Source organism: Cetorhinus maximus, chromosome 3 (assembly GCF_964194155.1).
Source record: "Cetorhinus maximus chromosome 3, sCetMax3.hap1.1, whole genome shotgun sequence".
NCBI lineage: Eukaryota > Metazoa > Chordata > Chondrichthyes > Lamniformes > Cetorhinidae > Cetorhinus > Cetorhinus maximus.
The window spans coordinates 171,693,035-171,706,093 of NC_135881.1; positions in this window are offsets into that span (position 1 = coordinate 171,693,035).

The following is a 13,059-nucleotide window of genomic DNA, read 5'->3' on the forward strand; positions in this document are numbered from 1 at the left end:
ATACTGCCACTGCTTTCCATGCTGGTATTTACTATGTCAATATTTTACTCCACAATGTAAGAATAATTTCGGCTTAGCATTTTTGAATTTTGAATTTGCTTTTCAGTGCTAGCTGTGGCTCAGTAGGAGCTTCTGAGTCAGAAGGTTGTGGGTCCAAGCCCCACTCCAGAGACTTACACACAAAATCCAGGTTGACACACCAGGAACTGAGTGTTAAATGTATGATAAACTACAATTTAAGGTGACGTTTTTAAGGTGTCAGCCTTGGTTCATTGATAGCACTCTCATCTTTGAGGCAGAAAGACCTGTGCTAAAGTGCCATTCTAGGGACTTGAGCACAAAATATAGGCTGACATACCAGTGCAGCGCTGAGGGTGTGCTGCATTATCAAAGGTACCAGGCAGCATTTTCCCCACATTGCATTAAGTGCAGGAGTCGGCGTGAAAAACGATGTTTTCCCCGCCGGCAACAAAGGCGGGTTTTCACACCATATCATCCACTTCCCACCTCATTAATAACGCACGCATGGGAAACACACTGGATCACTGGCGGGTGGCCTCTGAATCGACAGCCCCATCGTCAGCTCACCAGTTCCTCACTCCGGGCGCCATATTTAAATGACACCCATGCACAGCTTTCCAATCTCTCCAGCCTAAGACTTCTGCAGATACTATAGATGGCCCCAAAAGAGTGAAAACAGCAGCCCCCAAGTTCAGTTGATGCCTCCCTCAAACGCCTGCTGAATGCCATGGAGGCCCGCCACCGTGTCCTCTACCCCTGTGGTGGCCGCAGGAGGTCCACCAACCTCACCATTCCAGCTTGGGAGGCGGTGGCAGTGGTGGTCAGTGCTAACGCTGCCCACAGTAGATCAGTCACCCAGTGGGGAAAAGAGGGTGAATGATCTCATCCGTGCCACCAGGGTAAGTCAACCATCACACTCACAAACCCATCACACATACACTGGCATCTCACTCGCTGCCAGCTCAAGGGACATCACCACTCACTCTGTCACACACACCCTCACATCTCCATCTGGGCTCATATCCTCTGGAAATCGTGTCCTCATCCTGTCCATGGCTCCACTCACCACCCACAGATGCGAGTCATCCTTATCATCAGCCTTGGCATGCCTCTTGCTCACGCTGTCTCCATCTGCCTTCCTGCAGGACGAGCTCGCACACAATAAAAAGGAGAGGCCCCAGGCCAGAACTTAAGCTGCTGACTTCCCTAGAAAATTGCACCATTGAGCTGGCCGGAGAGGATGTGGACCATGCCTGCAGTCGCGGTGAAGTCGGCGACAGGCACCCACGTGAGGATCCTACGCCAGCTTATCCCTCACTCAAAGCTACTGTGAGGGCAATGTCCTGTTTTTTATTCAGATGCCATTAACTAATTATCTCTACTTTCTTTCTGCCAAGCACCTGAGGCCCTCAACCAGCCACGCCCTTAGCTCCAGCCCCAAGGGCACCTCAGATGAAGAACCTGAGGAGAGCACCATTGAAGACCCATCCGAGCACTCACCCACACCCTCCAGCAGCACAGGGACACACTCCTCAGTGGGACCTAGTTCTAGAGAAGGCTCAGGGTCACAATCTGGTGAGCACAGCACACAATTTGGTCCACAGCGGGCAGAGGCAGGGACATCAGAGGTCGCTGGCACACGGAAGACTACAGGAGGCCACAATTCTGCCGAGTCCGAGTCAGATGATAAGCTTCTGGACTCAGTCCTAAATCAGTTGGTGGAGCTGCAGCGACAATCATGGGAACATCAGGAAGGGATGTCAGCTGCATCCCTCAGATTGCAACAGACGATGGACGAGTCCATCCACATTCAGTCTGAGGTCATTGATGCCAGCATGCCAGCACACCAATGTCAAAACTGGCAGACTGGCAGCCGTCATTGGAGACCTTGCTCCAGAAGATAAGTCCTACACTGCTGCAGGAGCTGCACTCCATCGCTGTAGCCCTTGGCGGCATCCATCAGTGTCAATGCGAGAGGGAGGCGAGTCACCTTGATCTCACTCCAGCTGCCCATTATCATCAAGGAGTCAGCCAGGGGCCCTCAGGCACCCATAGGGAGGAAAACCAGCAGCTGGACACCCCGGGGCCATCCACACAGGTGACCCCGGGACTCTCCAACCCATCCAAAGCCCCTCTTCCTGTGACCCCATCACGCTCAGCTGCATAGGCCAAGGAGGGTCCACCTGCTCCACAGCAGGACATGCAAAGCAGGGCGGTGCCCTCCAGGACTCAGCCCTCCAGAGGATGCCCGCCAAGGTCGTGACAGAAAACAAGGTGTTGCAGACAGTAGGTTGCTTCCATCTCCGGAAGGAACCTCACTCACATTCTTTGCAGTGTGGGGTCATGTTTATTCTTGGCTGCATAAGATTGAGGCAGAGCTGATCATCTATCTCGTCTGCATTCTTGAAAGGTGAAGGTGCAATGTACGAGGGGAGATACGTTCACGCATGGAGAAGGATCATATATTGTACAACTCCATGTGCTCTCTGTCTCTTGACAGGGTTTTCACGCTATGAGCCCATACTCAGAGCTTGTGTGCACTGCTGTCAGCCAACCTCTTTTTCGACTTTCAGATTTTATATCTGTTAAGCTCACTAGTAAGTGGGGTACCATGCCACCTCAAGGTGACGAAGCTTAACCCCCCTCAGCCACATTAATGCAGCGCTCGAACTTCCAACCTTGTGTGTCTCTCACCCTGTAGTTGTGTGTCTTGCGGGGACAAGGCTATCATTACAGACGAGGGATGCAACGCTGTGCATCCCCTCACATGAGCACTCGCTGAGGTCACTGATGCTAATTCCAAATGGTCATTCCTGGCAGGTAACAGAGGCTTTGAGCAGGCTCCAGAAGTGCACATGGTTGCTTTAGACAATGGGATAGGAGCAAGGATATACTGAAACTGAAGTGTGCTCTTTATTAGCAATGACGCTTGCCCTTGAGGGCTTCATGGTGTGTGTGCATTTTGCACTTGGCAAGAGCCAGAGCTGGCCATGAGGGCACAATGCCTGTGTTAAAGAAGAGGCATTTTAATGGCAGGCAAGTGTTTGACGTCACCATGCTCAGGTGGTCGGCATCCATATCAAGCTGAGGATAAATGCAACTCAGGATCCCTAACTGAGAGTGCCGGATGTCAGTGTGATTTGGAAGAAAGCACCAGAAATGACTGAGTCATCTATAAATGGATTTACAGCAGCAGAACATCATTGGCTGCCTTGCACAAGTGTGAATTATCTGATTCACAATTGACGTTACACAGAGTGCGTAGCTCCATGGCTTCACATAAATTTTCTTGAGGAGCCTTGTCACATTGAAGACATACAGCTACGAGACCACTGAGGATAGTGGAACGGCCCCTGGCTCTTGTAGGCTGGGATGCTGGAGAAACGCTTGAAGTGATTTCCAGATTCCTGACATCTGATGCCGGGACGCCCCCCTGCAGTTAGCACCTCATCTCAGCAAGGGCACATACTGCTGAGGGTTCATCATCCTTCAATGTGAGCCTGGTGTGTAACTATTCACTCTCATATTGCAGTGCATGAGCGAAATGAGAGGAATTGGAACACTGGAGCTCATGCTGGCCAATCTTGGAGGGCTGTTGTCCAAGAGCGTACTCACTACAACTCATCATCCTCCTGGTTGAATCTGGTGGTTATCAGGGCCTCACATGCATGCCTACCTCATCAGGCCCATGCTACAGTCTCTTCCTCTGCAGTTTTGTCTTCCCCGAATTCATCACCCTCATCCCCTTCGAGGTCCTCCTCATCAGAGGTGACGTGCAGCTCCTCCATCTCATCATCTGGCAAGTCCTTCCCCCTTTTCAGCGTCAGGTTGTTCAACGTACAGCAAGACATGATGATCCGTGAGACCCTCTGGGGACTGCACTGGAGTGCTCCACCAGATCTGTCCAGATGTTGGAATCACATCTTTAGGATCCCTATGGTCTGCTCCACTAATGCTTGGCTAGCACCATGAGAATCATTGTACCTTCTCTCTGCAGGAGTCTGAGGCTGCTGCATGGGCGTCATCAGCCACATCTTATGCGGGTACGCTTTGCCAGCTAAGAACCAGCCCTGGAGCCTGTTTGGTCTCTTGAAGATGTCTGGGATCGGCAATCTACTCAAGATGTATGACGCTTCCTGGGTACCTGGCGCAAACCTACGTGATCAGTTTCTTATGGTCACAGAGCAGCCGCACATTGAGTGAGTGGAAGCCTTCCCTGTTTATCTATTGCAGTGCCTGTTGCCAGGGAGATTTTATAGCCACAAGAGTGCAGTCGATTGCACCCTGCACCTGTGGGAATCCGGAAATCACTGCAAAGCCCACTGCTCTGGTATCCTGGCTTGTTTGATCTCTGGCGAATTGTGGGTGTTAGCAAAAAGGGCGTTTGTGACCTCATGACTGTATTTGTGCATGAGCACTTGAGAGATCCCACAGAGGTTTCCAGTGGAGCCCTGGAAGGAACTATTGGTGTAGAAGTTCATTGCAGCCATTACTTTCACAGCCACTGGCAATGGATGCCCTCCCAGTCCTCAGGGCATCAATTCCTGGAGAATGTGGCAAATGTGAGTCACCAGATCCCTGGACATGTGGAGCCTTCGGTGACTGTACAGTCCTGGTCTTTTGAGCCGCCCATGCATGACGTCTCTGTGAGCCTCATCCCCTGCGTCCAGAGGAGGCCCTCCCAGCCCTTGGTCTTGAGGATCTTGCTCCCCACTTTGGTGATCCAGGTGCCTCTGTCACAATCTTCTCCTTCTTCTCTCCTGCCTGTAAGCGATAAGCAGGCAGTGATAAATCCAGCCTCCATCTTCCTGATGGTCTCCTCTCTGCAGCATCAATGAGAAAGGGACAAGTGTCAGCATTAGTCATCAAGGGTCCTCATTGTGTAAATGTGGGTTCAAGGGCTTTGTTCACATGTCGAGAGTACTCACCACTGAAATGATGGCCAGTGCGGGGTGCTCTGCGGGGAATTTCCATACTGCGAACAAGGGGGTAAAACAAGGAGATCAATGAGTACTACTTTGGAGAATTAGTCTTGCATGAATGTACATCATTGGTTCACTTTCCTGATTCCCTGCACTGTCATTGAAAGGTTCCTAATATGTGCCTCTCTCCTCATTTGGAAATGCACAGTTCAGTTCCGTGCCAATGTAATCAGTTCCCACCTCTCCAGTGCATGCACCTGCCCTCCAAACCGCCCACAGAGCCCTCACCAGCAGAGCTTCTCCTCATTTTAATTTTGCGCTGCTCCATCGCTGCAGGTTGGAAGATGGTGGTGCAGAAGTCTCACTGCCAGACCAGCTTGGACCCTCCCTGTGTGAGCACGGAAACTCCTCCCATTTATATTCCGGTTTCCCTCCCTCACAGGACACTCATCCAGCCCCTATATTCCTCAATCCCGTTGTGCTTCTGCTGCATATCCCTTTGTTAGCCCCTGAACATTTTGAAGTGGATGTGCCTATGGCCTGTGCAGACCTCACCCATCCCCATCTTGAGGCCAATTACACTGTTCAACATATACCCCCCACTCACCCTCCCCCCAGTCATGTGCCTGAGTGCAGCCTTCTCCACTCATAACCCCCAGTGCAGGCCCAGCTCTCCAGCCCCTTCTCCCGCCTGAGGCCTCTTTCCCCCCTCCTTCCCCAGTATAGGCCTAGCCCTGCAGCCCCTTCCCATGTCTCAGGCCAATTCCCCCCCTTCCTCAGTGCAGCTCTAACCCTGCTGCCCATTAAAAGCCACCCCTGCCTTACCTCTGGTCTGGTAGGTAGAGACTTGCCTGTAACACCCCCCAACCCCACCCCCCACCCCCCGAATGTGATATGGTGCTGCCTGTGAAGCCTGGTGCTGATTCCTGTGAGTGCTGCGTGATGCAAGGTAGGTGAACTAACCTCAAAGTGACGGGCAAAGTGCAGGTCACCAGGTGCATGTCACTTATATCCTGTTGTGAAAGGCATTGTTCTAATTGCATGCCGACGTGTCCTGATGATCCAGCGTGGGGGGATGATTCCTGCGAGCAAGGCTTATAATGAGATGCAAATGTATTAAAATGACGTTGCCGATGTGCTGCAGCAGGAAATGGTGGCCCCTCATTGATGGGTGGACCAGACAATTGCAAACAGGTTTCATGATGACATAAAATTAATTTTTGGCCTTCTCGCCACATTTTCTGCTCCCACTCCCCATGACTCAGGCCATAAATGGCCGTGGAAAATCCCGGTCACCGTCTTTCAGATGAGATGTTAAACCAAATGCCTTGTATGCCCTCTCAGGTGGACATAAAGGATCCCGTGGCACCATTCAAAGAAGTTTCCTGGACAATATTTATCCCTAAACCAACATCTACAATGGATGATCTGGTCATTTATTTGAGTGCTGTTTGTGCAACCTTGCCATGTTTATATTGGCTGTCATGCTTCCTGCATGAGTGGCTGTTTTACTTGTCATGAAACTATTAATGTACATAATATTATTGGAAAAGATTTTTCTTTTAAAATAGAGGTTTAGTCTGTGGGTGTGTCTTAATTGGATTAAAGACAACTAGTCTGGGTGCATTTGATATGTACTAGTTTTGATATGTAAAAGAGGTAGCGTGCATTTGTATTTTATGATAGAGCATTCCAGAAGTAGGGAGAAAATGGACACCTATCTAGCATTTACCAAGCAATATGTTTATATTACTAATAAAATTGGTACTATGAAAGGGGTTTCATTGTTAAAAAGTGGAATTCAAAGAGGCTGGTGAGACAATGAGAATTTGCATTCAATCAGTGGTGGTAGGTATAACAAGACAACACTCTTGGGTGTGCAGAGCAGATGCAATGTGAGATCAAAAGGCAGCTGTAAGCCTCCAACTGTCTCCACAGGAACTAAAGTGAAAGAACCTCATTTTGAATTCGTAAGGTGAAAATGCCTAGTGTTTGGTTAAGTCTATGGGTTGCTGTTGCCTTAATGGAGATTAGTTTGGGAATTTGTTGAAAGTTATGATAGTAGTCATTTGAAGCCATGCGTATATATATTTTAACCTGTGTAAGATAATAAAATGTTTAATTTCATTTAATGTAAAACCTCGAGAACTGGTGGTCTGATTCCTGAATTTAGAATCGTATCTCAAACATAACACTTAAAATTATAGGTTATGACAGTTGTTTAAAGTTTCCCTCTGGAATTTTTAAATAATTCCACTTTACCAACTGCATCGGTCATAACATACAATAAGTAAAAGCAAAAAACTGCGGATGTTGGAAATCCAAAACAAAAATAAAAATACCTGGAAAAACTCAGCAGGTCTGCCAGCATCTGCGGAGATGAACACAGTTAACGTTTTGAGTCCGTATGACTCTTCAACAGAACTAAGTAAAAAATAGAAAAGAGGTGAAATACAAGCCAGTTTAAGGGGGGGTGGGACAGGTAGAGCTGGATAGAGGGCCAGTGATAGGTGGAGATAGCCAAAAAATGTCATAGACAAAAGAACAAAGAGACGTTGAAGGTAGTGATATTATCTAAGGAATGTGCTAATTAAGGGTAGAAAGCAGGACAAGTAAGGTACAGATAGCCCTAGTGGGGGTGGGGTGGGATGAAGGGAAGGGATTGAAATAGGCTAAAAGGTAGAGATAAAACAATGGATGCAAATACATTTAAAAATAATGGAAATAGGTGGGAAAAGAAAAATCTATATAAATTAATGGGAAAAAAATGGGGATCGGAAAGGGGGTGGAGATGGAGGAGAGAGTTCATGATCTAAAATTGTTGAACTCAATATTCAGTCCGGAAGGCTGTAAAGTGCCTAGTCGGAAGATGAGATGCTGTTCCTCCAGTTTGCGTTGAGCTTCACTGGAACAATGCAGCAGGCCAAGGACGGACATGTGGGCATGAGAGCAGGGTGGAGTGTTGAAATGGCAAGCGACAGGGAGATCTGGGTCATGCTTGTGGACAGACCAAAGGTGTTCTGCAAAGTGGCCACCCAGTCTGCGTTTGGTCTCTCCAGTGTAGAGGAAACCACATTGGGAGCAACGAATGCAGTAGACTAAATTGAAGGAAGTGCAAGTGAAATGCTGCTTCACTTGAAAGGAGTGTTTGAGCCCTTGGACGGTGAGGAGCGGGGAAGTAAAGGGGCAGGTGTTGCACCTTCTGCGGTTGCATGGGAAGGTGCCGTGGGAGGGGGTTGAGGTATAGGGGGTGATGAAGGAGTGGATTAGGGTGTCCCGGAAGGAACGATCCCTGCGGAATGCCGCCAGGGGGGGTGAAGGGAAGATGTGTTTGGTGGTGGCATCATGCTGGAGTTGGCGGAAATGGCGGAGGATGATCCTTTGAATGCGGAGGCTGGTGGGGTGATAAGTGAGGATGAGGAGGACCCTATCATGGTTCTGGGAGGGAGAGGAAGGTGTGAGGGCGGATGCGGGGGAGATGGGCCAGACGCGGTTGAGGGCCCTGTCAACCACCGTGGGTGGAAAACCTCGGTTAAGGAAGAAGGAAGACATGTCAGAGGAACTGTTTTGGAAAATGGCATCATCAGAACAGATGCGACGGAGGTGAAGAAACTGAGAGAATGGGATGGAGCCCTTACAGGAAGCGGGGTGTGAGCAGCTGTAGTCGAGGTAGCTGTGGGAGTCGGTAGACTTGTAATGAATATTGGTGGACAGTCTATCACCAGAAATTGAGACAGAGTGGTCAAGGAAGGGAAGGGAAGTGTCAGAGATGGACCATATGAAAATGATGGAGGGGTGGAAATTGGAAGCAAAATTAATAAATCTTTCCAGGTCCAGATGAGAGCATGAAGCAGCACCGAAGCAATCATCGATGTACCAGAGAAAGAGTTGTGGGAGTACAATAAGTACTTCATTGGCTGCAAAGTGCTTTGGGAAATCCTGATGCCATGAAAGGTAGAATATAAATAAAAGTTATTTCTTACAATCACAGATCAGTTTAAATGTAAACTTATTTTTACTCATAGAGCCCTTAATAGCCTAAACTTTATTAATTTGACTCCCTCATTTAGCCAAACATTGCCACCTCACATAAATCGACTGCACAGCTTCGCAGCAGATTGGCCCAGTTTTGGGGAGGATATGTAGCAGTGGTCATTATTTAAAAGCAGTGATCAAAAGCCCACTAATTACAGGCATAGATCAAGCGCTGTGGAGAACAGTACTGTAGGGCCCTTTCACTTCAAGAAGGAATTTTCTTCTAAATTGATCCCTAAATCCCTTAGTATTGTGAAGAGTCCAAAACACTTCATTGTTGCTGCTGCCCTTCGTATCCCCTAGTACCTAACCCAGTTTTATTTCATAGAATCATAATGCACAGAAAAAGGCCATTTGGCCCATCGTGCCAGTGTCTGCTCTTTGAACAACTTATCCAAGTAGCCATACTCCTCTGCCCTTTCCTCATAACCCGGCAATGTTTTCCTTTTCAAGTGTAGATGTAATTTCCTTTTGAAAGTTACGGTTAAATGAAAGGATTTTTTTCCATGTCAAAGCAACAACTTATTATCAAAATGATTTGTGAAATAAATAGAAAACTCAGTGTGAGGACAAGAGCTAATCTCTTTCTGTGTGACAGTAACTGTCTTTTGAGGTTGCTTCTGGTATATTATCACCTGTTCAATTCTTACTGAGTTACCTGTCTGCATAATATTGCAAATAACTGGCATCCTTTGTAAGCCTGTTGATAATTATTTTGTTGTTACCTGATATCACCAAGAGCATTAATTAGATTAATATCCTTCTTAACAAACCTCTTGTTTTATTTATAAGGTGCCCAATAAAAACAGAATATACTAGGATTATGGAACAAATTTATCAGCATCTGTAAAAAAAAGAGATCAAGTTACAGGTGGAAACTCAGCATCAGAAGTCGCTCCAAGAACTTAACTTATCTTTTTTCTTGATGGGCACTGCCAATTTGGCTGTGTATTTGAGGCATTATCCATTTTTAAAAAAAATCAGATTCTAGGCTTTCTTTTTGTATCCTTCACTTGTACAATCCCACCTGCCTTCTGGAGCAATCACCGAATTTGTTTCTCCATTAGCCACATATGAACAAGGGTAGGAACTGGTGACTCCTGGATACATTGACTCATTAAACTTGGCCTTGTGTAAAACATTAGACAAAACATTGAGAGCACAGGTGCTGTTTACAGGAAGTAAGGAAGGACCTCAAGGTTGGACTTAAACATCAGGAAGCTTCATGATTTTGATATCTATTTACAAACTAGATACTGTACAATGCTACTATTAAATCAAGAACATTGTCTAATGCTTAGAAAAGGGGGAGGATACCCTTCAGCAATTAATTGAAATCAGTTACAATTGATGACTGAATATCTGCTAACATCCTTTTATTTTTATCTTTCTGTTTCTTTAGATCTCTGAATATTTGGTTTAATTGACTGATTGTGGGAAGTGGTTTGGAGGAGGCTCTGAGTCAGAAAGCGTAGTCTGTGTTTGAATTAAATAGTTGGATCTTGAAGTTTTAAATGTTCAACACATCGGTTTGACATTTCTTTCTCTACTATTTTGACAAAAGTGTTAACTCAATTAAAATAAAGTGGCTAATAGGTCTGGTAAAGCTGGGGCAGAGGAATGGCATTTAAATGTAGAATTTTACACGCTCTCATTGCAAGGTCTTAATATTTTTACACATTTTAATAATTTTCCATCATTATTTCACTATTGCTGTTTAATTGTAAACTAAATTAGAAAAATCAAAAACTCATGTTGTAGAAAATACAGCACAAAAGAAGCCCATTCGGCCCATTGTGCCTATGATGGTACTAGCTCGTCAAGTGGAACGATCTATTCTAATCTGATTACCCTGCCTTTTCCTATAACCTTTTACAGTTTTTCTTTATCTTTTTCAATTTTCCTCCTTTTTACTCTCCCCTGCCACCTCCTGGCACAGGTTAAGATCAGAGCTTGAGATTTGCAGATTCAGGTAATGTGTGTACCCCCAATGCAGGCCCAGCCTTTAGCAATGGCCTGCAAGCAAAATCAGGACTAGAATGTCAGTTATTACTGCAGACCTGAGAGGCTGCTGCATCCATATTGACCACTGGCTTTGGGACCTTCTTGCTACTATACAAAAACAGCAGCCAAAAGATAAGGGCTTCAGGGTCAAGTATCCAATGAATCCCTGCAACAACAACAAAAAAGCCACCTGTCCTTCTGGCCCTTCTTTGCCCCTCAGAGTCTCTCTGATCCATGGCGGACAGGTGCTGGGGTCTGAAACAGCTTCTCTGGAGGTCTCTGTATCTGAATATTCCTTAGGTACACCACTGACTTCGTACTGAGTTATCAGGATGCCTGTTACAGTACTTTCAGGTACTTCATGCCTATGATTATTCTTCATTGGCAACTCTCAGTCATGTGCTGGTTGGCAATTAGGTCATGAGTGGCATCGCCGGCATATCCAATGAGGATTCTCTGTATAACAATCAGGTACAGAAACCAGAGTTGATTTTTCCACCTAAATGTTCAGGGGGTGCTGAAGCCAAAGTATTGGACTGGATCTTTAAATCCCGGATAGGGCAAGTGCAGAGGTGGATGGGAGTGAAAAATCACACCACTGGGTGACATGCCAGTTTGCCAGCACCATCCTGCTCCCTGGCTATTTTCCTGGAGGCAAGTTGGAGGGTGGCAATAGGGTTACCCACCCGCAAGTAGCAGATAGTCAATTAAGGCTTTTTAAAGGCCTACTGAGGCCTATCATCAGAGGCAGACTGACATTTTCCACTCATCCTCTGGGTCCCCATGGCATCAGGACTAGGCCAGCTACCTGGAGGCAGCCTTTTGGCAGCAGACCAGTGAGTCAGTGCTCCAGGTAGGTTTTGAGGCCCACCCCCCTGCCTGCTTGGCTCCTCCTCCACAATGGTGGTCTGGCTGCTAAGAGCATTTTCTATTTAAAAGTTTAAACAGTTGGAGAGAGGACGCCTCCATCTTGAGGTGCTCACTCTCTCTTACCTGAAAAGGCAGCATGCTGCTTCTACAGTACTGCAGGGCCTGCTTTTGGCCCTCCACGTTCGAGAACCTGCACACCGGACAGCTGGCCTGTCCTCTGCCCACGAGTGATCCAATTCGGAGAAAATTGCTGCCAAGTGACTGTTCCCCACAAAGTGCAGGATTGTGACCTCTATTCAACACTGATGTTAGTATCCCGACCAAAAGGGAAAAGTTCTACCCCTTATCTCGTTCACAATCCTGTCTGAGGTTTGCTTCATCAACACAAGCCAAGAATCAAACTTGGAACTTTGTTTATTTTTCTAGTTATTTGAGCATCTGATGCACTTGGAAACTCATCCCCACCTCGAGTCCCCCAATACAAACTACTACAAAATCCACACAAGGATGGTTTCTGATTGGATGATAGACTACACTCATCCTGAAAGTTTAGGCAAAGCTTGGCAAGACCAAGGCTAATTAAGGAGTGTCGAGGATGCATTTAGATACTGATGAAACTCAAACTACTAAAACACAGCATCCACCCAATACAAAGCACTGGTAAAGTTTCCACTGATTGTCCAGCCACAGTCATTCTTACAGTGAGGGGGTTGATTTGCACGATTAAGTGGAGCTGAGAAGGAAGAGCCACAGCAAGTCTTCCTTTTCAGGTTCCACTAAATAGACTGAATTTGCCTGGTTCGAGTATTGAATTATCAAATCTAACGCATAGCATTGACATGTTTCTGAACTTCCATTGTGAGGTAGGTTGTATGGGAGTTACTTCAGCCCCATTGAAATCCCACTTAGCTGTCCACCACCTAGAGTTAATCATTAGGCACTTGACAAGTACTGATCTGAGCTCTTGTGAGGTGGGAGGCAGTTATCAGGACCCCCACACATGGCATGGTGAGCAGCATAAGGCTCCTATAAATGGTGTTATGATGCAGCAGTTGATGTGTGCCAGGCAGATCATGCTAACACAACGATTTTGCAATTTGTATTTATTTTGGATTCATGCCCTGAATTCAGAAGTAATAAGTCCACCAAGACATCAGAGCCTTTTTTAAAAACTAAATTAAACATTTATTAACAACGGGAAAGCTCT